Source organism: Garra rufa, chromosome 11 (genome assembly GCF_049309525.1).
Source record: "Garra rufa chromosome 11, GarRuf1.0, whole genome shotgun sequence".
In the NCBI taxonomy this organism is placed as follows: domain Eukaryota; kingdom Metazoa; phylum Chordata; class Actinopteri; order Cypriniformes; family Cyprinidae; genus Garra; species Garra rufa.
The window spans coordinates 1,797,350-1,822,062 of record NC_133371.1 but is presented as its reverse complement, the minus strand read 5'-3'; the positions used below and the strand labels follow the sequence as shown (position 1 = coordinate 1,822,062).

The 24,713-nt window shown below is 38.1% G+C and overlaps 1 protein-coding gene across 3 annotated transcripts in view; it reads right to left on the bottom strand.

The window, feature by feature from the left end:
* Positions 1-4,927, bottom strand: part of LOC141345126 (uncharacterized) — a 49,835-nt gene extending 44,908 nt beyond the window's left edge. Inside the window, exon 1 of one of the 3 annotated variants that reach the window (XM_073850011.1) lies at positions 4,779-4,927. The gene's annotated coding sequence lies outside the window, so the exon portion shown is untranslated. The remainder of the gene's footprint in view (positions 1-4,778) is intronic. The other 2 variants (XM_073850009.1, XM_073850010.1) reach the window with 2 other exon arrangements.
* Positions 4,928-24,713: the final 19,786 nt, after the last annotated feature.

The window sequence follows — 24,713 nt, the reverse complement described above, 5'->3', positions numbered from 1 at the left end:
GGACCAGTATAAACCAGCTAAGGACCAGCATAAACCTGCAAATGACCAGCATAAACCAGCTAAGGACCAGCATAAACCAGCAAATGACCAGCATAAACCAGCTAAGGACCAGTATAAACAAGCTAAGGACCAGTATAAACCAGCAAAGAACCAGCATAAACCAGCAAATGACCAGCATAAACCAGCTAAGGGCCAGTATAAACAAGCTAAGGACCAGTATAAACCAGCTAAGGACCAGTTTAAACCAGCAAAGGACCAGTATAAACCAGCAAAGGACCAGCATAAACCAGCAAAGGACCAGCATAAACCAGCTAAGGACCAGTTTAAACCAGCAAAGGACCAGTATAAACCAGCTAAGGACCAGTTTAAACCAGCAAAGGACCAGTATAAACCAGCTAAGGACCAGTTTAAACCAGCAAAGGACCAGTATAAACCAGCTAAGGACCAGTTTAAACCAGAGCTAAGGACCAGCATAAACCAGCTAAGGACCAGTTTAAACCAGAGCTAAGGACCAGCATAAACCAGCTAAGGACCAGTTTAAACCAGAGCTAAGGACCAGCATAAACCAGCTAAGGACCAGTTTAAACCAGAGCTAAGGACCAGCATAAACCAGCTAAGGACCAGTTTAAACCAGAGCTAAGGACCAGCATAAACCAGCTAAGGACCAGCATAAACCAGCTAAGTACTAGCATAAACCAGCAAAGGACCAGCATAAACCTGCTAATACCAGCATCCCAGCATCAAAACCTACCTAAATATGCTGTTTTTTTCAACAGGAAACATATCAAAACAGTAGTATTATAACAGATGGCTTAAGAACAACACACTAAAAAATAAAACAATAAACATGAGAACATATAATGATGAATTTAACAAATGCCATTTTCAAACTAGCCTATTTAACATTTTCACAACTGTGAGTACAATTACAACTTTTGGAATTACACATTTTATGTTTATATTTTTGGAAATCGATCTTTTCTATTCCTAATCAGGCTCATTTTGCATTTTAGGCTCATTTAATGACCACAAAGTATGTGCTTTCTGCAAATGTAATTGTGCTAATGCCTCCTAACTACAGGCAACGCGATGCCGTGACATGTGATAAAGGTATCTTTCCCATCAGAGTTTTTGTCCTAACTATGGAACAACACGGCTGAAACAACAATGGTCAAATACCCTATGAATGTTATTTTTCCCTGATTATGTGCTTTATTAAATGTTAAAAGTGTCTAATTTGAGTTTAAATATCATATTGGGTGAAATTTATAGCCATACTGAAAGCAACAATAGATAATTAACCTCAGAACTTGAAAATAAATTTAAGCAAACATATAACCTACGTTAAAACTGTGAACTCATTACGAACCAACAAGTGTTTTCCATGACAAAGATGCTATCAGTCACTCAGTATGTAGTTTTAAATAATGTTAAAAAGTTTTAATATTTATGAATTAGATCATAAACTTCCCTTACCAAAAAGAAGTATACTTTAAGTTTATTTTATTAAGTATACTTAAGTAAAGTTCAAGTATATTTTTAAGTATACTTTATGTAGTAAGTATAAAAATATCAGTGTACTAGTAGTATACTTTTAAGTGTACTATTTCAATACTTCTTGGGACTAAATAGGCCCAATTTTTAATATATAAAAGTGTACTTTCAAGTATATTTTAAGTATAACAGTAGTAAACTTTGATTTCACAACTAGATTACATCTATGTTTTTAGTTTGTACTGCTAGTTTACTAAAAGCAAACGTATAGGTACACTGATAGTTTACTAATTAAATACTTTTTAATGCATTTTTAGTACACTTATAGTTTCAGTAAATTAGTTTAGTAGTTTTATGCTGCAAGTACACTCATAAGTTTTCTTTAAGTGAACTTTACATCATACTTTAAGTGTACTACTGACCCTATTTAGGTATTAATTTGTAAATATTTTGTTATATGAATATCTGAACATACAAAACATCAAAAGAAAAAAATGTCTGTTTTCTAGCTCCATGCATAGACACTTGAATGTGGGTAAGTTTCATAAAAAAATAAAAAAATAAAAAATAAACAACATTTTGAACAAAAAGATTCATTATAATCAAAATGGAGTTAATCAACACCCCAAAGCTTGACAGTCATTATTACCTCTTCATGGGTCGGCATTTTATTCCATAATGTTACACAGTGTTACATATCAATGATTTTGATGCTGTTTTATGTCAGACTATTATGTTAGATTACATGTGGAAGCATCTGTTGTTTAGGTTTCTTCTTCAATTGTGTTTTGAAAATTCTGTACCAAAGATGTGCAATAGTGCCCCTAGCGTATAACAATGAAAACACAGATTGTCAAAGCACAAGTATAGCTCAAATATACTTAAATGTAATTTTAAGTATATAGTAGTCAACATTCGAAGTGGATCAAAAACGTTTATCAAAAGTTGTCCTAAGATAGGAACGGGTATTCTTTTTGGTTTTAGGACAAATTTGATAAAAGGTTTTGATCCACTTCGAATGTTGACTACTGTATACATAAAAAGTATACTGAAAGTATACTTACCTTTTTAAGCTTAAAAGAAGTGTACTAATAGCACCCTTGAATAAACTTTTCTGTACCAGTTGTTTCGATGCGAGTGCAGTGTAGGCTACTTCTGCGCTTCCGAAAGGCTGTAATATTTCAGCGATTCTGTCACATCGTGCTGTCAGTGTATTTGCGGGCTGTTTTGAACGTGCTGTAAAACGGGGACATTTCCGGGGACAGCTCCAGTCGGGGACAGGACATGAAAAACTGGGACAATAAAACTAAAAATATAGTGTTCGCAAGTTTGATTCATGAATCTGTTCTTCTAAACAGTGTGCTCTCTAGCGTGTGATTCGGTGCGTTCTGGCGGCTCATGTTAATGAACAGATTAAAATATGATTCACTGATTCGAGTCTCTGTGCTTTTTGCCATTTTCAACTGTCTGTAAGCGCATTTGGTAAAGATTTACCTGTACAAAATAACAAAATAACAATATAAATAACTAATCAAAAGATTATAATAAGAATTTTGTCAAACTACTTAATTAGCATTTTAATAAGTCTTTATACATTACAATCTCACCAATTAGACTTTTTTTTTTTTTTTACATTTTAGCCTACAAAAAAAAAGTAAAGAAATGTAAACAAATGCCGTTCTGCATATTCATTCATGCACAGCCACAGTGAACAATGTGGCAAAATCAGTGTATAATTATATCACATGAATACTGACTAAATATAATTTACAATGATTTCACAATTATGGTTCTGCCAGACTGGAAAGCCATAGTTTAGATATAACCAAAAGTAAATTCAATACTTCAAGAAGAAACAAGCCAGCGACTATCATTGCATGCTGCTTGCAAAATGATTATTTTCTGAAAGGCTTTTGAATGTGTTAAACAGACTGTCAGTCATTTTGCACATGTGAGTTTGCTGATATGTTTTCGAGGTACAAAGTTCTGGGGGAGGTATATGATTAAAGTTAACACAGTTAAGCTGAAATTGCTCACAGCACCTGTCATAGTTTGAAACCAGCTGACATGATATTTGTATTAAATCTAAATATTTCTCGTTCTTGGTAACAGGGGTTTTGGTCCAGTGGGATCATGGCTGTTTATGTGGGCTCCAGTCACTGCTAATCACTGATAATACATCTGACCCTAATCTCTCCCGGCTTGAACACCTGCGGAAACAGACCAGGCCAGCTGTACCTGTACACCTGAGCAGAAAAACATGAACGCATGGAGAGCACTTTGTTTTGCGGTGGTCTTACCGGTGGGCTGTGTTAACTGAATTTGCTCACTTTAAACTCTCCATTCCAAGTCAGACACTGCACTTTATCATAAGACATGTGATCTGCTTTGAATGCATTCAAACCAACACTATACACTCCCACAACTGCAGACTGCAAACAGTGATTCACTTAAAACCCTTCCATCTTTGTTCGGTCGAGTATTCAGAATCTGTTTTAGCAGCAGTCCAACCAACAGAAACACAACTTTACAAATACACTGAGCCAAACAAAGACAAGCAGTTGCATGATTATGAGTGAAATGCAGGATGCAGAAGAGTCTTGGAGCAGATGGGTGAAAACACTGAGCCATAGAGGAGATTCACGGACTGGTGATTTACTGCTAGTCAAACCAGCTGTCAGGAGGTTCATCCGGGTTGACATTTGAGGATGGGTGAGGAAATGAGCTGTGACCCACTTCAACTCAAGTATTCTCTAAAAACGGAGTTTCATTTCTGTGTATCTATGGCATGGAAATTCAGTTGACCCAAATTCCGGTAATTAATATGATATATAAATATTAAATAGGTTATGCAAATATCAATATTGTGGTAAATTATGACATTTTCAAAAATGTAATATTTTTACATTGATCGAAAATGCTTCACAGTAAGGTTCAATTTGTTAACTACATTAGTTAACATGGTCTAACAATTAAAATTACTTCTAAAGCTTTTATTAATCTAAGTTTATGTACATTGTAACATTTACTAATGTATTTTTAAAATCAAGTCGTGTCTGTTAATATTACTTAATGTGTCTGAGCTAACATGAACTTACAATGAACTAACATTTAAAAAATTAAATAAATAATGTGAAAAAACTGATGCTACCAAAAATAATTAAGTCTTTCTCTACCTTAACTTTTTCAAAAATTGGCCTGTTTGTTACAAAAAACCCCACACAATTTAAAAAAAATATTTAAAAGAGTCTTGCTTGTTAAATGTTGGCAGATGGAGTATTTACCTGTAGTGTTCAGCAGAAGACGCTCATCCCAGAGAGAGAGACTGAGACTGAAGGACGGCCAGGTGGGAAGTGGAGGGATTATCCATGAGAAAGCACAGCTAACGGGATTAGGCTTTCTCTGGGAGGGACGGAGAGGGAGGACCTGGACTTGGACTTCATTAGCTTCACACAATCTCTCTTGGAGCTCCACCTGCATAGGACCACAGAGGGGTCCAGGACAGAGACAGGAACAGAGAAGCCCCTCAAATAGCAGCCCAATGTAGTACAAACATAAATAGTGTTTTATAGTTTGTCCTGTCTTGGTTTGGTTGTCTCATTTCTGATTATTATTATCTAAAACAACCTGTTGTTAGTTTTTATTTATTAAAGGTGTCATGCTTTTAAATTATATCACATATGGACCACAAAACCAGTCATATGGGGCATTTTTTTTTTTTTAAATTGAGATTATACATCGTCTGAATAAATAGGCTTTCCACTGATGTATGGTTTGTTAGGACAAGACTATATTTGGCCAAGATACAACTATTTTAAAATCTGGAATAAAAAAAATCAAGTTGAAGTTGTCAAAATGAAGTTCTCAGCAATACATACAGGTGCATCTTAATAAACTAGAATGTCATGGAAAAGTGCATTTATTTCAGTAATTCAACTCAAATTGTGAAACTCGTGTAAATTCAATGCACACAGACTGAAGTAGTTTAAGTCTCTGGTTCTTTTAATTGTGATAATTGGGTCACATTTAACAAAACTTTTTTAATTATTTTAGTACTTTAGCTTAAACTAAATCAAAATGGGAATTAAATTAAATTAAATTGTTTATATTTTATTTCAGTTGATGCTTATTTTAAGTAATGTAAATGATTTCATTAGTTTAGTTAATGATAATGAGCCTGCCTTTCATTTCTCGTTGCCTAAAGGACAACCTGTGTGGAAACTGTCTCATTTCACCCCAATCACCCCTATGCGATTAATTTTACTGCTGCAGTTATGGTTTAATGTGTTTGAAAGGTTAAAGCTGCAGGTGAGTTTGTGAGCATGATTCAGAGATATTATTGCTCCGGGAAGACATCCTATGGTCATAAGACAAAAATACTAATGTCCTAATATATCCGGTCTTTGGGGGCCCCTCAAACCTTTAGAAACGAGATATTATAAACGATTCCAGTGTGTTTACCGCTGCCCTTCAGGTGTGGTGACTGTCTCAGTCTGTTGCCACTGCCTCCCAGTTTGCCATCTGGCACATATTCATCAGTTTGATAAGATGCCGTCTCTCGGCTCATGTTTAAAAATTCTCAAAGCCGGAGATGAGTCACTTTCACCTCTGCTCACAACCCTCTCGGGTCCGCTTCATCCCTCCTTCCCATATGTCAGCCACCCTGCCACTTATTACAGCCACCACACCACATCCTTGAGTGAAGGAAACTTCACGCAACGTCTGGGTACCGTGGAGCGGATTATCTGTCCATCATTTCAGACGACCAAAAACTAAAAAAGAATTTTGGAAAAACAACTTTCCTTAATGATTCACTGTATAATACAGTTAAAGCAATAGTTCACCCCAAAATAAAAATGTGTTGCAAATTTACTCACTTTCAGGCCATCCAAGAATTCATGTCTTTCGAAAAGAAATAAAGGTTTTATGTGATGTCAGTACGATATTATTGTATATTTTATTGTCTATGCATAAATATATGTATGGTACAACTGCGCTTTATGTAAAAATACATACACTTAAAAAAAAAACATTCTGCAACACTGTTCAGTTTATTAAAAAAAATAATTTTAATTTAACACCATTGTGTCAGGTTTCCCATTTAAACAAATGCATTGTGTTAAACTGACTTGATATAGTTGCATTTTGGCTCAACTCAATATTTTCATTTTGAAAGAATATGTTTCAATTAAGAAGGCCAAAAATAACTTTTGATGCTTGTTTAATTTACGTAAATGAAGTTAATCCAACACAATTCTTTACAACCACTTTACTTAATTTATTTGAGTTGAGAGTACATAAATGATTTTACTTGTGTAACTAGTAAGGTGGATTTCCCCTTGCCATCATGCTTTGCATGGGGTTGGATAGAGAGAGTAAATGTTAAAATAAAATTTTATTTTATGCATCTTTTATCAAGATGATTCGATGGGGAATGTTTAATGTTGTTAATGTTTAATGTTCTTTATGTTTGTATTTAAAACAGTTTCTGGTTACCATTGTGGTGAGGTATAGAGCATGTGCTTGGGTAGAGGACCTGTTACACTGCAAAAAATGCTTTTCTTACTTGATTTTTTTGTCTTGTTTCCAGCCAAAATATCTAAAAATTCTCAAGAAGGATTTTCTAGATGAATAAAATGTTTTGTCTTGTTTTCAGAAAAAACAAGTCAAAATTAAGTGCGTTTTGCTTGAAACAAGCAAAATAATCTGCCAGTGGGGTAAGAAAAATAATCTTTTTTTTTTTTTTTTTTTTTGCTTATTCTAAGCAAAAACTCACTTAATTTTGACTTGTTTTTTCTGAAAATAAATAATTTTTACTTGTCTAAAAAAATCATTCTTGATTTAGGAATTTTTAGATATTTTAGCTGGAAACAAGACAAAAAATCTAAGTAAGAAAAGCATTTTTTTTTTGCAGTGTAATACAAGTTAAAGTTGTTTTAATAATAAAATAAACAACTACTTTGCAACCCATGGATATAACAATGCCAGCATATGGCTGGTGCCTAAAAGATTTGGGTAATGCCTTAAAAGTTAAGTAACCCAATGTATAGTTTTTTCAGAGTGTTGAAGTATTTCTGCCTATTGATTTATTTTCCATGCAGTTAAATGTTTTAGTTTGAGTTCAACAAGCATAAAATAATCACTTCTTAAATGTATTGATTTCATTTAAATTATATTTGATCAAATTGAGTTGGCTCAACTCAATTACATTTCATTGCATGCATTTGTTTTTTATGAGTTGGGCTTACACATATTTATTGGATGGAAATCCTGCCCTCAGTTCAATTGAGTTTATCCAATGAATTTTTTTTTTGAGTGTAGGTAACTCCAAACAGCGGCAGAGGGGATAAACATCAGAGATAATCATTTTTGCAATTCTGTTGCAAAAGCTAGTGAACCTAGTGACACTTGAGCGTAAGGCATAACATAATGTTTTGATGCCAAATGTAGCCATACGGGTGTGTGACAGTACAACAAGCACAGGTGCGTGTGATTGGCAGACTAAACCGCAGCATCTCCATGGCCTGAGGGATTATGTGTTAGTTTGGCTAGCAGGGCAAACCACACTGAAATTCAGTGTCAGCAAAACAGAGGATGGATCATCCCTGTGTACTGACAGCTCTGACACAGTGTTCTCAATATTCTCTGCCGTCTCTTGGTCAGGAACCTTAGCGGATTCACAGCACAGCACTTTTTAACAGTAAAAGCTAACATAACTAATCTAAACTAGCAGTTTCAAGCTATCAACTAAAATAAATAGTTGACCCAGAAATGAAAATTGTGTCATTGTTTACTCACCCTCATATCAGTCCAAACCTGAATGACTTTCTTTTGTCTCTGTGCAAGCTATTCTTTTCCAGCTCTTCCTTTCCACTTGGTTTTCACTGCATGGAAAATTAGCAGTTTAGACATTTTTTTATTGTGTTCCAGTGGAATTAAAAAAGTCCTTTGGGTTTGGAACAACATGAGATACCTTTGAAATATTTTGGAAAGACAATTACAAGACTAAATTGACATTTGTTTTGTTTTTTTCCCTCATATGAAACTCTGATAACAGTTTCTTCCACTCCTGTGCAAATGAACACATGCACAATCTCCTTAAGTGATCAGAGGCTGTAATCCAAACAGATTTAAGCCTGTGAGAAGGGGAAAAGATATGCCACACATGTGAGATGGGCCCCTTAAAACACTTACAGAAGGACAACGCAGCTGAATTTATCAGCCAGTGAGCAGGAAAAATGAGAAGAGCGTTGGGTGATCATAAAGCAGCAGGAGAGCCGCTGTCAGTAAGAGGCCATTCAAAAATGATCATGCCAGCAGTGTGTGTTATTCCCTCTGACGGCTTCACACAGATTTGAAGGGTAAAAGTTCAACAGGTAATTCAAGATTGTACCAGTAAACACACGTTCAGTGTGTAATGCTGCAAACCTTAAAACTTAAAGAGACAGTTCATCTATAAATGAAAACTGTGTCATCATTTACTACATCATAACCCTTATGCCATTCCAAAACAGATATTATTCCTTTAATCAAAGCTTAATTTTCACCAGTCAGTGTCACATGATCCTTCAGAAATCATTCTAATATGCTGATTTATTATCAATGTTGGAGACAGTTGTGCTGCTTAATATTCTTTGGAACACAATACTTTTGTGTTCTTTGATTAATAATAAAAAAAATACATAAATAAAAATTTTAAATAAAAATCTTTTCAAACAATATACTGTTCAAAGCTTTGACATCAGAAAAGTTATTTCTTCTTTTTAAAGTAAATTAATATTTTTATTCAACAAGGATGTGTTAAATTGATAAAAAGTGATAGCAAAGTGATAGAAGAGACTATTTTGAATAAATTATGTTTTATTACTTTTGTGTTTATCCAAAAAAGGCGAGACAATGCAGGTGAACAGGGTAAAAAAATTAACTAATAGTTATCACCTTACTTACTCTGTTGATTGATTACATTGACAATTGCAAAAAATTTTGTATTACAAGTCTTCTAAAATGTTAGGTTTAAATATGCAAATGAGGCATTATTTATAAATATGCGCTAATTTGCATACATTTCCAGTACAAAAATCCAAACACTGGATTAAGTCAGTTTCAAAATTCTTTTTTTAATTTTTTTTTTATTTACATATTAGAGTCAAATGTTTTTTACAGGGGAAATTTTGGGTATCTCATTTTGTCACTCAATAATTCAGAAGGTACTCAGAACAAGCAGAAAACGGCCTTTAAAAATATGTATTGTAATTGAAATCTAATGACACAAATAGATAAAGTGCTATAGAAGAAATACTTAACAGTGTCTTTTGAATGAAAAAACTTTTTATGAAAACCAAAAAGAACCAAAATCTCAAACTTGACAGGTGCATGAAAAAAGTGTTTCTGCCTGCAGTGTCTCCCCTTAAAGTATGCTCTGATAAAAACTGTTATTTTAAATTGTAATATTATTTCACAACATTACTGTTTTTTTTTTTTTTTTTTTGTATTTTTGATCAAATACATCCAGCCTTAATGAGCAGACTTCCTTAAATAATAATAACGGAATGGTTTATTGAAACTTTAGGCATAACATCTGCAAGAAAATCTAAAAAATAAAAATGAGAATTCAAAATAAATTAATAGCTTTACTGTCCATCACTACAGCCATATTGCCATTTTTTACATCAGCTCCTGGAGTTAAAAGAAACAAACAAATCATTAAAAGGATAAACAAACCAGGTCTCCCAATGACTCCCAGTCTTGGAAACTGAGAGTGTCTCAATGTAATCCTGCTCTAATACATATTCCTCGAGGAAATCAGCGTAACTCGCTTTGAAGGCCAAAACACGCTATTAATGAAACAGAAGCTCCACTTTTTAACAAGCTGGACCACAGCTATGGGAGACGCTGAGCAACACTTCCCTGCCTAATCAAAGCCAACAGTAATGGACACACATTCAGATTTAGCCCCAGATTAAAGGCTGTTATTTTGATTTCACAACTTAATAATTTTCTGAAAACACATAACTGGCTGTTAACAATAATTATAAGAGGTTTGAGATGTCATTCAAGTCTGAAATTCAAAACAGTGCGGCTAAATTTTAGCCACTGGTACTAACTGAGAAAGCTTTGTGGAAAAACAATATTTTTATAATGGATTTCTGAATTGAAAAACAAAAAATAGAAACAAACACATGATCTTAGATTTAAAAATGCATTGTGCAGCTGTTTTTCTTACTGGCTTCTGGCCAGAAGAGACTCCAGAACTCCTAAAGAAAAAGTCTGTCCACTATTGTTCTGTCACATCAAATTCCACCTATGTTTAAAACTGTTTTTAACTGTTTTCAACTGTAAACAGTGCTCGATCTGTGCATATTTCTCTTCTGATTCAGACGAGATGACTTTCATGGGAGAAAGCAATATTATGAATTAAGGATGCGAATTTTAGAAGCAACAGTCTGAAGGGGAGACACTGCAGGCAAAAACACATTTTTTTCATGCACCTGTCAGGTTTGAGATTTTGGGATTTTTGTTTTTTCATAAAGTGTTTTTTCAGACTAGTAGAAAGAAAACATCCAGAAGACACCGTTAAGTGTTTCTTTTGTAACACTTTATCTATTTGTGTCAATAGATTTCAATTACAATACATATTTTTAAAGGCTGTTTTCTCAAAATGAGTTTTTTTCTCCTACACTGAGCCATAAATCTCCACTTCAGTAGCACTTACACACACCAAACTTTACATTTTTATTCTTGTCTATATCCTGAAGGTTTTTACAGAGGGATTTATTCATATACGGTCAAGTCCGAAATTATTCATACCCCTGGCAAATTCTGACTTAAAGTTACTTTTATTCAACCAGCAAGTTTTTTTTGACCGGAAATGACACAGGCTTCTCCCAAAAGATAATAAGACACATCGTCTTATTATCTTTTGGGAGAAGCCTGTGTCATTTCCGGTCAAAAAAAAACTTGATAATAAGACGATGTACAAGAGGCATCATTGTGGAAAAAAATATTTCTCAGCTTTTATTTACATTTGAACAAAAAGTGGCATGTCCAAAATTATTCATACCCCCTGTGAAAAATCTCAGAGGACGTGGTCGGAAGCCAAAAGTGACACCCTTGCTGGCCAGGAGGATAGTGAGAGAGGTAAAAAAAAAAAAAAACAACAAAAACAAAAAAACAAGGCCATCCTGATGAATCTGGGCTCTGCTGGTGGCAACATCTCAAGGCAGACAGTCCAACGGACACTGCACACCGCTGGGTTCCACGGACGCAAACCAAGGAGGCCACCACTTCTCCAGATAAGGCACACAAAAGCCCGCTTGGCCTTTGCAAATGCTCATCTGGACAAAGAAGATGACTTCTGGTCTTCTGTTTTATGGTCAGATGAAACAAAAATTGAATTGTTTGGCCACAATGATGTAGCCTTCATTTGGCATAAAAAGGAGAAGCTTTCAACGCTAAGAACACCATCCCCACTGTCAAACATGGTGGTGGGAACCTAATGTTTTGGGGGTGTTTTTCAGCCAGTGGACCAGGGAACCTAGTAAACGGCACCATGAAAAAGGAGCAATACATCAAAATCAACAACAACATCAGGCAGTCTGCAGAGAAACTTGGCCTTGGGCACCAGTGGACATTTCAGCACGACAATGACCCAAAACACACAGCAAAAGTGGTGAAGAAATGGTTAGCAGACAGAACATGAATGTTTTGCAGTGGCCCAGCCAGAGTCCTGACTTAAATCCAATTGAGAATCTGTGAAGGGAGCTAAAGATCAGGGTGATGGCAAGGAGACCCTCCAACCTGAAAGAGTTGGAGCTCATTGCTAAAGATGAATGGACAAAAATACCAGTGGAGACATGCAAAAAGCTGGTCAGCAATTATAGGAAGCGTTTGATTGCTGTAGCCAATAAAGGCTTTTCTATTGATTATTGAGAAGGGTATGTATAATTTTGGACATGCCACTTTTTGTTCAAATGTACATCGTCCTATTATCTTCTGGGAGTCGTCTGTGTCATTTAAAAAAAAAAAAAAAATGCTGGTTGAATAAAAGTAACTTTAAGTCAAAATTTGGCAGGGGTATGAATAATTTCGGGCTTGGCTGTATAATTTTCTTGATTTTGTACATTTTATTCCCCAAAAACTGTAAAAAATATATAGAAAACTTGTAATACAAAAAATGTTTGCAATTATCAATGTAATCAATCAACTGAGTAAGTAAGATGATAAATATTAGTTGTTGTTTTTTACCCTATTCACCTGCAGTGTCTCGCCTTAATGATAGAATTGTTTATTATAAACATGCAGCTTTTGTCTTCACAGTACATTAACTGATGGAAAGGAGTGGCATGAATTACTTGATGTTTTTATCAGCTGTTTGGACTTTACCAAATTCTCCAAATCTATAAGAATGAAAAAATAAACTCATCCACACCTTGGATGGCCTGAGGGTGAGTAAATATTTTAGCAAATTTTCACTTTTGGGTGAACTATTCCTTTAAATATTTATTGAATCCTTTTAAGTTTTAGCTTTTTGAGTTCTGACATTACTTTGAGTTTATCAATTCCCATTCCCATCCGTAACTATCCTCAGTCTCTGCTTTTCTTCATCTCTCCATCATACACTCTAAATCAGATCATCAGCCGCTGCTTTCCTGTCATATATCTCATTACCTGTAGCTCACATAGTAAATAGCCTTGTGCCACATTCAATTTTTTTATTAATCAACTCCCCATCTGCATTTTCCACCCACATTCTGTGTCTCAGGGTGAATTTAGTGCACTAAGTTGCCATTAGGCTTGTGGTGTTACTGTAATGAGAGATGGTTAGGTAGAGTTATACTATACGGCTTCTTGTTACAGCAGGTAGAATGTGATTTGTAATGGCTACAAAATGACTATGTTTTATAACCCTTACTTTCTATGCAAACGCCTGAAGAGCTTCCTCAAACATTAATACTTTATATATGCTATGTTCTTCCATTGCAAGGACACTTCAGGCAGTAGGAAGATATAAATGTGTGGAGAATAATAATTCAAACACTTGCTAGTCTTCTACAGTACTTAATGTTTTGAGTGACATGAACCTGCTGGTGTTCTACACACTACTCAGTAACACTTTATTTTAAGGTTCACTTCTCACTGTTAACTAGCAGGCATATTACTAGCATATTGGCTTTATTGGTAAAGCACATATTCATTTCTTATTCTTTTAAGTTTTTTTTATCAATAATTTACATTTAAATTCTGTAATTTCATTAACTGATATAATGTTAATGTACCAACCTATTGAAGTTCTCAAAAATATTTCAGTAAGAAACTTGTTTTTGATTTAACTTAATGTTCATATTATTCTGGTAGATGTGCAAAGCATTGAATGTTATATGAAAGGCTTGCATTGATTCTGTCTGGTTTTATTGATGATAGGAAGAAAAACAAATGATTAACTGCCCTATTTTGCACTTTGTCTCATTAAGTATAAATTGTGTACACTGTAATGATGAGAATATGAAAACAATGAGATGCCCTGTCAACTCTTCCTTTCTCATTTCACCTCTGCACTTCACTTATTGTCAACAACAGGTAAATAAAAAAAAAAAGTGCTTTGTCAAATATCTGTATCTCTTTTAAATAGTTAAGTGGAAGCTTAACTTGTAACAAAGCGTCAGAGGCGAGAGGATCCATTTGCAGCTTTATTTTGTTGTAACAACAGATAGGGTCAATCAACAGCAAACAGGGTCCACGAAGAGAATGCAAACTCATGAACGGTGGGCAGGCAGGGTTCAAGGGCAGGCGGCTAAATGGCAAATCCAATAAACAGTCCAGATACAAAAACTCACAGAGAAGATTCACTAAACGGGAGAACTCCTGACGCGAGGATGTGCACAGCGCCGGGGCCTACCTCTAGGTCGAGGGGCTGGTTTCTCCGGGAACCTCCGATGAAACTCGTCAGTGAGAGAAGGGTCAAGGATATCTCCAGCATTGACCCAGGAGCATTCCTCTGGACCGTACCCTTCCCAATCGACCAGGTACTGAAGTGTGCCACCCCGGCGCCTCGAATCCAGGAGCTCATGTACCTGGTAAGCCTCCTCACCGTCGACCAGGATGGGGGAGGTCTGTAAATCAGCTTCCTCCGACGCCTCCCCCGGACCGCCAGCGGGTTTCAGCAATGACATGTGGAAAGTGGGAGAGATTCGGTAATTAGCGGGTAAATCAAGACGAAAGGATACTGGAGTTATTTGTCTAATGATTTGAAATGGACCAACATACCTGGGACTGAGTTTTCTGCATGGAAGTTTTAATCGTAGGTCGCGGGTGGAAAGCCAGACCCACTGACCAGGAGTGTAGCGGGACCTGGGCGACGATGCAGGTTAGCATTCTGGGATTGTCTTCTGATGGCGTGAGAGAGGTGAGTATGGGCCTGATTCCAAGTGTCCTCACTGCGATGTAGCCAGTCGGTAACTGAAGGTAGGCTGGACGGTTCACCTGACCAGGGGAACATGGGGGGTTGGAAGCAGAGGATGCATTGAAAGGGAGTGATGCCAGTGGATGGTTTTACCAGAGAGTTCTGTGCATATTCGGCCCACATGATGTAACGGCTCCAGTCGGATTGGTTGTTGTAACAATAGCTTCTGAGGAATCGTATAATCTCCTGGTTCAGGCGTTCAGTTTGTCCGTTGGACTGTGGGTGGTACCCTGAGGTTAGGCTGACATTGACGTTCAACAACTTGAAGAAGGATGACCAGAGTCTGGAAGTGAATTGAGGTCCACGGTCTGAAACAATGTCCTCCGGAAGGCCATAAAATCGAAAGACTTGGTTGCAGAGTAGTTCGGCCTCTTCAAAAGCAGATGGGAGTTTCGTCAGGGGGATGAGACGGCAAGCCTTGGAAAACCTATCGACTATGGTGAAGATTACCGTGTTGCCCTGAGAATTTGGTAGGTCGGTGATGAAGTCTATGGCAATGTGAGACCAGGGTCGCTGAGGCAGTGGTAATGGTTGCAACAATCCTGCGGGAAGATGTTTGGAGGGTTTGGAGGACTGACAGGTGGAACAGTTGTTGACAAAGTGGATCGTCTCAGTAGCTAGGGTTGGCCACCAGAAGCGATTCCGGAGCAGTTGGATAGTGGCATCGATGCCAGGGTGACCAGAGCTGGGTAGATTGTGGACCTGGGTGAGAACTCGTTCTCTAAGGGCCTCTGGTACGAACAGTTTGCCTGGTGGACACTCTGGGAGAAGTGGTGTATGCTGGTTTGCGTCCTCAATCTCTGTGATTATATCCCAGTGGATGGGTGCCAACAATAGCGTGGAAGGGAGTATTGATTCTTGGTGTTCAGGATGGGTTGAGGTCTCAGCCTGACGAGAAAGAGCGTCCGCCTTAGTATTCTTGGTGCCGGGACGGTAGGTGACGGTGAACTGGAACCTGGTGAAGAATAATGCCCACCTAGCCTGCCAGGGGTTGAGTCTTCTGGCTGTTCTGAGGTATTCAAGATTTTTGTGGTCTGTAAGTATAGTGAATGGGTGTTTTGCTCCCTCCAGCCAGTGCCGCCACTCCTCCAAAGCCAACTTCATAGCCAAGAGCTCCCGATTGCCCACGTCGTAGTTACGTTCAGCTGGTGTCAACTTGCGGGAGAAAAAGGCGCAAGGGTACATTTTGGCTGGATTACCATGTCGCTGGGAGAGAATAGCTCCAACTCCAGTGTTAGATGCATCTACTTCCACGATGAAGGGCTGATTCGGATCTGAATGGCGGAGAATGGGTGCTGTAGTGAACTGTTTTCGTAATTCCTCGAAGGCCTGTTGAGCTTCAGGTGACCAGTGAAATCGTGACGATTGACGTTTAGTCAAGGCTGTCAGAGGAGCTGCCACTGAGCTGAAGTTTCGAATGAAGCGTTTGTAGAAATTAGCAAACCCCAAGAAGCGCTGTAACTCCTTGAGGGTTCGGGGCCGAGGCCATTTTAGAACTGCCTCCACCTTCCTGTCGTCCATGGCGACTCCTTCCTGACTGATGATGTATCCAAGAAAGGACGTTGATGTCTGATGGAATTCACATTTTTCAAGTTTGGCATAGAGCTGGAATTGGATAAGACGTTTGAGTACTGATCTGACATGCTGGATGTGTTCTGGCATTGAGTTGGAATAAATCAAAATGTCGTCTATGTACACGATGACCCATTTGTCTAGCATGTCACGGAAGACATCATTCATGAAGGCCTGAAAGACTGATGGACTGTTGGACAAACCGAAGGGCATGACCCGGTACTCATAGTGCCCACTAGTGGTCGAGAAGGCCGTCTTCCACTCATCACCTTCTCTGATGCGGATTAAGTTATAAGCATTACGAAGATCCAATTTAGTGTAATACTTGGCCTGACGGAGTTGTTCTAGGGCTGCTGGGACTAGCGGTAATGGGTATCGGAATTTTACAGTTACCTCATTAAGTCCGCGATAGTCGATACAGGGACGGAGACTTCCATCCTTCTTCTTCACGAAGAAGAATCCGGCTGATGCTGTCGATGTGGAGGGGCGAATAAACCCTTTGGCTAGCTCCTCCCTTATGCACTTGTTCATGGCTTCAGACTCAGGTTGGGAGAGAGGGAAAATACGACCTTTAGGGGGCGACTGACCAGGCAGTAATTCAATGGCACAGTCTACAGAGCGATGAGGTGGTAACTGAGGGGCTTTCTCCTTACTAAATGCCAGTTGTAGGTCCTGATAGACTGCAGGAAGTTTGGTGGTGTCAAAGTTGGCATCAGGAAGTGTGGGTGGACTGTTAGAAATGGGTTGGATGGTTGCTAAGCAATTGTTCTGGCAAAAGTCACTCCACTGAAGTAATTTTCCTTCTCTCCATGAGATTGTGGTGAGCTGATCGAATAGTGTAGAACTGAATGGATTCCTTATGAAGAGCACCGACATGCATCTGAATCCTTTCTGTGATGCTCTGTACCTTCCCCTCTCCAAGGGGTCTCCCATCTAGCGCTTCCACTGACAAAAGAGAGAAAGGTTGGGTGAGAGAGATGTTATGCTGATGAGCAAAATCAATAGTCATGAAGTTCCCTGCGGCGCCAGAATCGATCAATGCAGTGGTTTGAATGTTCTGATTCATAATACGCAGGGTTACTGGTAATTGAATGGTTAAAGCACTGGTTACACTCACCGCACGGGCTGGTCGGATGGGGCAGGTGGACTTGACATGGCCAGCTTGACCACAGTAAAGACAGAGTTGATTTTGCATACGTCTTTCTCTCTCCTCTGAGGTAAGATGAGTGGTGCCGATCTGCATGGGTTCAGGAGAAACGGGCGCGTCAGGAGAGGATTGAGTTAAGGTCTGTGGTGAGCGACGAGAGCGGATGAGGTTATCAACCTGGATGGCTAATTCGATGAAGCTATTGAGTGAACGGCCCTCGTCACGGCATGCCAACTCCGACTGGAGCTCCTGATTGAGTCCTCGACGAAAGAGTAATTTTAACGTGTCCTCAATCCATGTAGTTTGAGCAGCAAGGGTACGAAAGCTTAATGCATAATCTGCAGCCGTTCTCCTTCCTTGAGAGAGATTTAACAGCTCCTCTCCAGCGCTTTTTCCCCCAGCTGAATGTTCAAAAACCTCACGAAAATATTGCAGGAATTCTTCAAAGGTGGTGTGAGTGGGAGTGTCGGCCCGCCATACAGCAGTCGCCCAATCTAGTGCCCTTCCGGTCAACAGTGAGCAGAAAAATGCTATGCGACTAGAATCCGTTGGATATAAGGTGGGCTGTTGGTTTACAAATAGCGAACATTGAAGTAGAAAGCCCTTACATTTGGTTGGATCGCCGTTGAATTTCTCAGGGAAAGCTAGCCGAGGGCTGATGGAGGCCGGTGAGTTCATGTCAGCTGACGCGGCTGGCGTGGGAGATGGCGGACTGGGCGTGGGAACTGCTGGGGATGACGAGATCTGTAGTCCCTGTAGAGCTTTCACAAGCTCCTCGGTCAAGTTCGTCAATCGGGCGAGCTGTTGATGGTGCAGCGCGAGCTGAGTGGCTTGAGCAGAGAGTTCTGATGAAAGTTGAGCTACCGCTGCTGGATCGTTGTCTGGCAAAGTCTTCTGTAACAAAGAGTCAGAGGCGAGAGGATCCATTTGCAGCTTTATTTCGTTGTAACAACAGATAGGGTCAATCAACAGCAAACAGGGTCCACGAAGAGAATGCAAACTCATAAACGGTGGGCAGGCAGGGTTCAACGGCAAATCCAATAAACAGTCCAGATACAAAAACTCACAGAGAAGATTCACTAAACGGGAGAACAGTCCAAGGTTGGCAACGATATAAACAATGCAGGAATGATAAACGCATAGAAATGACAGCCGTGGGAAATCAAGACTTCGCAGAGAGGTGTTGTGTGTGTGCGTGTTAATACTGTGTGTGTAATGAGGAGCAGGTGTGTGTGTGGGGTGTATCAGTCCCGGGTATGAGGGGTTATGGGAAATGGAGTCCAAAAAGGGTCGAATTAGAATTCAGGCGAGAGTTCCCTCTGACGGTGCGGAGGAGGCGGTATGGAAGCCTCCTCTGTAACATAACTGACCTTAAAAATGGTCATACATATTTTGTTAATGCATAAATTCTCTTCGTGATATATGAACTATATGGGCCTAATGTTTATTGGGTCACAAGGATTTATCAACTTTAAAATGTGGGTCCCCAGAAAAAAAGTTTGGGAAACACTGCTTTAAAGAACCATCTATTTCTTATCTTTTTATAATCTGAAGAACCTTTTTTTGCCACAAAGAACCTTTTGTGAAACAGAAAGGTTCTTCAGATGTTAAAGGTTCTTTATGGAACCTATTAGACAAAAAGTGTTAGTGTATGGCATCTGACATGTTTTATCACTGAGATGCCCACAACTCTGGGCTCAAAGAAAGTTCAGTTTCCCATTTGTAATTATGTGGTAGCATTTATGTGCGTTAAACTTGTAAACACAATCTTTCTGACGTGATTAGAATGCATCATTAGAACTTGCAACTCTTCTGTGCCTCCACATTTTAAAAACAGTTGATTTTAGTACAAACTGTCATTTAATGGAATGCACATCTGTAGCAGCGTGAACATACTGCCAATCATCGCCTTGTGTGTTCCACAGAAGAAAAAAGTCATACAGGTTTTTGGAACGACATGAGCAAATGACTTCTGGCTGAACTATTTTTTCAAACGCAAGTCCTTTGAGAACAGATCTGAATGTGTCAAACACCTTCATATGAAGCAGAAACGCCTGTCTTGGCTGTTTTCACACGATTCCTATGTAATGCTAATGAGCAACTGAGGCTGTGAAACACTCACATGTCTAATTAAGATGCGGTACTAATGTACCTTTTTTCTGAGTGCTAAATGCACTAAAATTAGATGGCAGAAACGTTCAGCGCCAACTGGAATCATCTTACTATTACATGGGTGGGATTTTAATGAGAGTTTCATATAATCCAATTAACAGCTAAATTAATTCGTTCACAAATGCTCAAGTGCTAGAGGTGTATGCGTGCATATTGGTGATCTTAATGAGCTTTCAAATTTATGGTATATCTTTCTTGATTAGTTGAGATTAGTAAGAGATTCAATTCCACTTTCAATAACACTATATAAACACTGTAATTCCTTCTTCTCTGGACCCCCGCACTTACCTAAAAAAATTTCGGCATTCACTCTAAACTTGAAAGTGTTCTTGAGCTTGTGCTCCCATGGGGAAAGCCGAACACTCAATAGAAAACAGTGTTATATAAAATCAATAAAGAAAAAAAGAAAAATGTTTATAAAACCCCATTCATTTATGTATAGGCAGCATTCTGAAGCCATAGCTGTTCAAACAGGTAGGCTGTTTAATTTTGCTACCTTCAAAGATACAAACTGGTGATTTTCAAACAGTGCACGTTTGCTGTACTCTGAATCCAAGTGCCATTGTTCCTATTGCAGTAGCTTTCAATCCTAGGGGGTCCTGGGAACCCACTGCTCTGAGCATTATCTGACATTCTCCAGCTACATCTGTACCTGCACTAATCCGGAAACATTTAAAAGCATCTTTTTCTCTACAATGTGCCATTTAGTCCACTCAGAGACAGTGTTGTTGTTCTGAAAAACTGAGCTTTTGAAGACTTTCTCCCAGACGCTCTAGTGTAGGTTTAGTCATGTGACACATATTGTATGGATAGATACCTATGTTGTTTGAGATATATGTTACTTTGTACAATCTTTGTATATTTATATAAAGATGACAGAAAATTTACTTAACTATTGTCCTTTGGCAAAATATGAGGATGCATCACTGAATGGTGAGATATTTTGATAATAAAATGATTGTGCCGAAGAGTAGTTATAGAATATTATTATGTCTGGTGGGTCTCTGTGAAAAATCTGTGTGAGATTTCATTAAGTTTTAAACATGTGCAATAAGATGTTTTTTATAGTATTTTCCTACATTTTTGTGTTGACTAAAAAACATTTGGAAAATGCTTGAAAACACTAAAGCGTTTTGAAAATTTATTTTATTTTTTTTAAATGTATCTGGACTAAAGGATTAATTCACCCCCAGAATACAAATTTACAGATAATTTACTCACCCCCATGTCCATGTTTCAATGGAGCTTCAAATGGCTCTATACTACCACAGCTTAGGAATAAGGGTCTTATCTAGCGAAACAACTGGACATTTTCTAAAAAAAGTATTTTTTTTATTTCATTTTAATGAGTGAAATAAGTATTTGACCCCTTTGCAAAACATGACTGGCTAGGCCACACCAGGACCTACAGTAATGTGTTTCTTCTTGAGCCACTCCTTTGTTGCCTTGGCCATGTGTTTTGGTTCATTGTCATACTGGAATACCCATCCACGACCCATTGCCCATCCATCGTCCCTTTCATGTGGTGCAGTTGTCCTGTCCACTTAGCAGAAAAACACCCCCAAAGCATAATGTTTCCACCTCCATGTTTGACGGTGGGGATGGTGTTCTTGGGGTCATAGGCAGCATTCCTCCTCCTCCAAACACGGCGAGTTGAGTTGATGCCAAAGAGCTAGATTTTGGTCTTATCTGACCACAACACTTTCACCCAGTTCTCCTCTGAATCATTCAGATGTTCATTGGGCCTGTACATGTGCTTTCTTGAGCAGGGTGACCTTGTTTGGGCTGCAGGATTTCAGTCCTTCACAGCGTAGTGTGTTACCAATTGTTGTCTTGGTGACTATGGTCCCAACTGTCTTGAGATCATTGAAGAGATCCTCCTTAGTAGTTCTGGGCTGATTCCTCACCGTTCTCATGATCATTGAAACTCCACGAGGTGAGATCTTGCATGGTTCCCAGACTGAGGGAGATTGACAGTTATTTTGTATTTCTACCATTTGTGAATAATCGCACCAACTGTTGTCACCTTCTCACCAAGCTGCTTGGCGATGGTCTTGTAGCTCATTCCAGCCTTGTGTAGGTCTACAGTCTTGTCCCTAACATCCTTGGACAGCTCTTTGGTCTTGGCCATGATGGTCTTGGCCAGTTTGAAATCTAATTGATTGCTTCTGTGGACAGGTGTCTTTTATACAGGTAACAAACTGAGATTAGCTTGTTCTCAGCTTGTTACCTGTATCAAAGACACCTGGGAGCCAGAAATCTTGCTGACTGATAGGGGATCAAATACTTATTTCACACATTAAATAGGAAATTGATTTATAACTTTTCTTGAAATGTGTTTTCCTGGACTTTTTTGTTGTTATTCTGTCTTTCACTGTTAAAAGAAACCTACCATTAAAATTACAGACTTATCATTTCTTTTTCAGTGGGCAAATGTACAAAATCAGCAGGGGATCAAATTATTTTTTCCCTCACTGTAAAACAACAGTGTCAGAAGATTTTGAAAATGGAGGAGAAAATGAGATGTGAGTGAACGAGTTTCTTGCCCTACCCTACCTTTCGGAACCAAAGTACACAGACAAAGAACTAACTGCCCGTGACTTTTTCAACATGATTTCGTAATGTATGAAGATGAGCTAGCAAAAGATAAGCATTTGTGGTCAAAAAGTATATCAATGTGTATTTTTCTTAGAAAATTACAGATTGTTTCGCTATATCATGTAGAACCCTTTGAAGCTGCAATGAAACTGCAATTTGGACCTTCAACCTGTTGATCTCCGTTGAAGCCCACTATATGGAGAAAAATCCTGGAATGTTTCACTTAAAAACCTTATTATTATTATTTCTTTTTTGACTGAAGAAAAAAAAGACATGAACATCTTGGATGACAAGGAGGTGAGTACATTATCAGAAATTCTTTATTCTGGAAGTGAACTAATCCTTTAATATAGATGTAGCCTTAAATCAGTTAATAGAGCTGTTTCTTATCAATCTAATTATCTTTAGCCACATAACCAGGATTGCAAACCACTGCTCTAATGCATTTTTTTTTTTTTTTTTTTTTTGCCAATTATTTATTTTCTGCCCTTAAAGTGTCTGTGCATCAAAGACCAAGTCATGGAAATTTCAATCTTGGTGGGATGTTACAAATCACACCATTACTCATGCACACCCACACACATGCGTTGGTGGCAAATCTGACCAGTTATTTCATTTTAGTTTTGATCTTTCTTCAGCCAACAAAAATAGTCCCACTATGGCAACTGTGTCAGGCTTTGAGTACCGCCAAGAAACACACAGACTTAAAACATGCAATAACTGTGAATTATAGCAAAGCCAAAGTGTTTTTAATCACTCCTCTCAAGTGCCATTATGGCTTTTTCAGTTCCCTCTCTGCAGTCATTACTTGAGTGATTTTGGTGAGACAAAACCCTCTCCTCACTCATGGGCAGTTTCAAAGTTTTCTCTCCTCTCCACTTAGTTTTCTTCTTTTCCACAAACATTCCTGTCAGAATTGCCACAAACTTATAGGTCTCGGTACAAGAGTATGGTTGAAACTTTAACCCATCACTAATTGTGAACGATTATCAACCAAAACCCAGCTTCCTACCTAACAGACTCAAACCAGTGTTTGGGTTGAACAAATAACCCACAGCATGAGCTGTCTTTACACTATAGACAGATTTGGAAATCATATAGACATTTTTAGCACAAAAACTCAGAAACGGGATGATTATTTAGAGCGCTCGCTGAAAGAAACATAAATCAAGGTCTGTGTTTTACATACTGTTTCACAAAGCACTAAGTGACTAAGTGATCCAAGAGAAAAAAGGAACACTTTTCGGTGAGCTTCAAAGGATAACATTTTAGACTTTCCATTTTAGACATTCCCTTCTGGACAAGTTTTATTCCTTGTGCTCTTAGCAGTAATGAAAAACATTTAAAACATTTAATCTATGAATCTTAGTCTTCAAAGTTTTGTCTTTTTATGTGTGGGAACAGAGATCTTGCATGTTAATCCAAAAAGAAAATGCCAGATCTTGTTTTTCGTAGTCAACTTCAATGGATTAATTTCGCTTTTTTGAAAAGCACACACACACAAAGCTCAGGTACAACCAATTCTCTAGATCTGCTGAGCTGTTTGTGTTTTATTTAGCCTGTCTTTATTGTTTTCACTTACTCTTCCTGACCACAGCATTTATCATGACTATCTCCTGTTCTCAAGGGAATGCTGTCATGTTGCTTCAACTGTTGTTTCTCCTCTCTTTTTCTCTCTCTCTCTCTAACACCAAAGCACAGCCTTGACTGAAAACTTGACTGTTCTTTTTTCTATATTTCTTTCTATTCTTTCTATATTTTTAGAGGCTGGAGATAGAATATGCTTACTGTATTTTGCTTATGTGTTTGCATAAAAAGGAGTCATTTCTTAAATTCTCCCAACCCTGATTAGCATGATTCATTCTTTTACAGACAGAATGGCTTGACAAGCAGTTTTCTTTCCTGTGTTGACCTGTTTCCAGTTTAAAAAAGAAGTGTGGGCGGGACATGTCACTTTTTAACAATAAAAATATACTTTAGTTATACAGGCGTAAACTATGATTGGCTACCTGATTGAGAAACTTTCTCATTCTTGAAAACATTTGATAGGACAAAGGTCATTGCACACTTTCGTATGCGTTTTTCTGTGTTTGTCATTCTTTTTTTGTTTTTATCAAAATGCTTACTACGAATGCAAAAACACAGAAAATCAAACCTGATCCAAACTTTTTTATGATGGACGAAAGTTTCGGAGGCAGTGTGCTAACGTGATTGACACAACATGAGGTTGTATTTATTTTTTAATGTGTGAAAATTTCGGACGAAAATTTT